At 40.8% G+C, this 3577-nt stretch overlaps 1 pseudogene; it reads right to left on the reverse strand.

Annotated features, from left to right (window-relative positions):
- Window positions 1-1563: 1563 nt before the first annotated feature.
- Window positions 1564-3362, reverse strand: LOC131508409 (ATP synthase subunit alpha, mitochondrial-like; annotated as a pseudogene).
- Between the last annotated feature and the right edge of the window lie 215 nt (window positions 3363-3577).

Below are 3577 nucleotides of genomic sequence, written 5' to 3' on the forward strand. Positions count from 1 at the left end.
CTGTCAGGGACTTAATGTTCAGCATAAAAGCTCAGTTAAAAAAAATAAAACGTGGTGGGGCGCCTGGGTGGCTCAGTCGGTTAAGCGTCCAACTTTGGCTCAGGTCATGATCTCACGGTTCGTGGGTTGGAGGCCTGCGTCGGACTTTGTGCTGACAGCTCAGAGCCTGGAGCCTGAGAATCTGTGTCTCCCTCTCTCTCTTCTCCTTCCCTGCTCATGCTCTCTCTCTCAAAAAATAAATAAACATTAGAATTACTTATTTTCTAGCTCTGTCCACTGAAAAGGCCAAGAAGCAATAATAATAATTCAGTAACAACAAGAATCCCATACTGTGGTCTCAAAACATCATTTCACACTAAAAGGGCTTGGCATTTTCTGTACAGTCAATCCAAGAAATATACCAGTTGAGCTTGGGATATCTTATTGTGCCAGAAAACAAAGAGGCTATCAAAAGATAATACTATCATATCAAACAAATACAGAAGCCTCAAAATCTTCCCACTTACACTCAAAATAGAATAATTTGAGTGTCTAACAACTGCAACCAATAGAAACACATTTAATGTGTAAAGCTATGAGTTCATAGTGCTATTCAAAAAAGGAAAAAGAAGGGCACCTGGGTGGCTTGGTCGGTTAAGCATCCAACTTTGGCTCAGGTCATGATCTCACACTTGGTGAGTTCGAGCCCCACGTCAGGCTCTGTGCTGACAGCTCAGACCCTGGAGGCTGCCTTGGATTCTGTGTCTCCCTCTCTCCGCCCCTCCCCTGCTCGCTCTCTCTCTCTCTCTCAAAAATAAATAAACATTAAAAAAAAATTTTTTAAGAAAAACAAAAAAAGAAAAAGAGAAAGACCCTGGACACCATGGAGGTTGCTAGGTAATGAACACATGACTGTAAAATTGGATAGTTGAAAGGAAATAATTAAAGATCTGTCCTGTTTTTCTGGTATGAACAGTATTTCAAGGTAACCAAATAATCCTTATGGATGTAAGAAAGTTCTCTACAGAAGACTTCTAGCTAATAAATGAAAACAGAATGATTAAATCATAAAATCACCATCTTGCAACCCATAATTGTTTTCAAATGAATCAGACAGTGGTCAACAAAAGATACCAAAATCATTAAGTAAAAGATAGTTGGGAAACTTTACAATCAGACAGGAATCAGCGTCACCACATGAACACCTTAAGCATACTAAAAGTGAGGCCATCTGACACTATGTGGCTCTTGAGATGATAAAATAATATGAAGTCTGTAACATCACCTATAGTATATTCTCGTCAAGAACCTAAAACTGGACTGCCTGAGTGTCTCAGTCAGTTAAGCGTCCAACTTCAGCTCAGATCACGATCTCACTGTTCATGAGTTCGAGCCCCGCATGGGGCTCTCTGCTGTCAGCACAGAGCCCACTTTGGACCCTCTGTTCCCCTCTCTCTCTGCCCCTCCCTTGCTTGTGATCTGCCTATAAATAAATAAATAGGTAAATAACTAAATAAACACACAAACATACATTTTAAAAAAAGGAATCTAAAATAGAATTTAATCAAGTCTTTAGCGCTAACTTGTAGACTGCAGGAAATACAGAGGATAGAAAAACAAATTAAACACAAGATGCAACTGCAACATTCTACAAGACCACCGACCCAGTTTCTTCAAGAAGTAACTCAAATAAAGGAGGTGAAGTGGAGCACTTATGCGAATGAAAAGGGATCCTAGAGACTATAATCACCAAAGGTGGACCCTGTGCGGATTCTGGCTTGCAAAAGTAATAATTGTAAAAAGAAATTCTTTGAGATGATAGGGAAATTTGAATAGTTTGTATTACAACTTAAGAAATGTTTATTTCATGTTGTTAGATGTAAATATGGCCTTGGGTTATATAAGGAAAAAGGTTGTCTTTTAAAGCATGATGAAGTGGTTAGAATAAAATATCAGGCCTTTTAAGGTTTGCTTTTAAATACTCCAGTCAAAAAAACCCCCACAAAAACAAATAAAATAGAAATAGCTCTGGTTTATCAAGATACGCCCTTATACCAGCAAAGGGCCACTTGTTCTTCAGTAGCCACAGGAGCATACTGTCCTTGCTTCAGATACTCGGGATGCACATCAGGACCCAAGAGCTGTTGAGTGGCAGCAGGGAGGTCAGAACCGAATCAGGCAAAAGAAGCAACCTCATGATTAAGAGCCAATTCCAGCTTCATGGTACCTGCCACTTGCTTCCTGACCCTGGTTTGGGCAGCAGATCTGATACAGGATACAGACAAGCCAACAGACACCTTTGTAAAACACTTCTGTTTCCAAGATCTGCCCATCAGTGATGGAGGTGACATTCATTGGAATATAAGCACACACATAACCAGCCGTGTTTCTCTGACTGGAAAAGCAGACAAGGAGCCACTACCAAAAGAATCATTCATTTTGTTCTCTCCAGCAGACAGGAGTGTAGTTAAAACATATCGCTAGAATAGGCCTCATGAGCAGCAGAAGTGTGGCAATAAGCAACAGAGCATTTGGATAACTCTTGATAGATGATCGAAGCATATTTTCCATTATCCTTAAAATATTCTCCTACAGAACAGCCGGAATAAGGAGTCAGGCACTGATGTGGGGCAGCATCAGCAGTAGCTGAAACCACAATGGTGTACTTCATGGCATTTGCATCTGTAAGTCTCTTCACCAACGAGGCAATGTAGATATGATACAGCTTCTTCTTTTCATCAGATGCATCGTTGAAACATTTCTGGTTAATGATTACATCAATCATTGACATTTTGCCAGCCTATTGGCCACCAATAACCAGCTCATGTTGACCATCTATCCACAGACTTAATGCCAGTCTGCACAGAGATTGGAGGAATGATCCCAGGGGCTTTCAGCCAACTTGCCTACAGTTCTTGCAACCCATTACCAATGGCACCTACTATACGACCCAACAGCTTCTTGCCACCTAGAATGCCCACAATGTCTCCTGTCCTCTTCAGGAGATCTTCTTCCTTAATTAGTTTTCATTTCCAAACACAGTAACACCAACATTATCAGGTTCCAAGTTCAGAGACATACCCTTTAAGCTTGTAAGAAAACTCTACCATTTCTTCTGCTTGAACATTCTTTAGCCCATGACCTTGAGCAATCACCAATACTTAAGACATACCTAGTCTCTTCAAGGTCAGCAGAGAGTAAAGCTCCAAGAATAGGCTCTTCAAAAACAGAAGACACCCCAGCAGTTCTAGTCTTCTGAGGACAAATGTTAGGCATGGAGTTTCCTTGTGGCAATTAAGGATGATCACAAAATGTTTTTGGAGACCAGCCAAGCCTGCTAAGGGAGGATAAAAGCCACAGCCCAAGGTCACATGCACAGACAGCATCTTTTTTTTTTAAGTTTATTTATTTATTTTTAGTAAATTCTACACCCAACATGGGACTCAAACTAGACCTCAAAATCAAGAGGCACATGCTCTTCTAACTGAGCCAGCCAGGCACCCCCAGACAGGATCTTTAGAGCTCTCCTTAGGTCATTCCTCTCCCGCTGCAGCCTCTGTACTGACACCCAAACAAATATTAACCAAAAGAAATTACA

The sequence above is a fragment of the Neofelis nebulosa genome, chromosome 4 (assembly GCF_028018385.1).
Source record: "Neofelis nebulosa isolate mNeoNeb1 chromosome 4, mNeoNeb1.pri, whole genome shotgun sequence".
NCBI classification, from domain to species: Eukaryota; Metazoa; Chordata; class Mammalia; order Carnivora; family Felidae; genus Neofelis; species Neofelis nebulosa.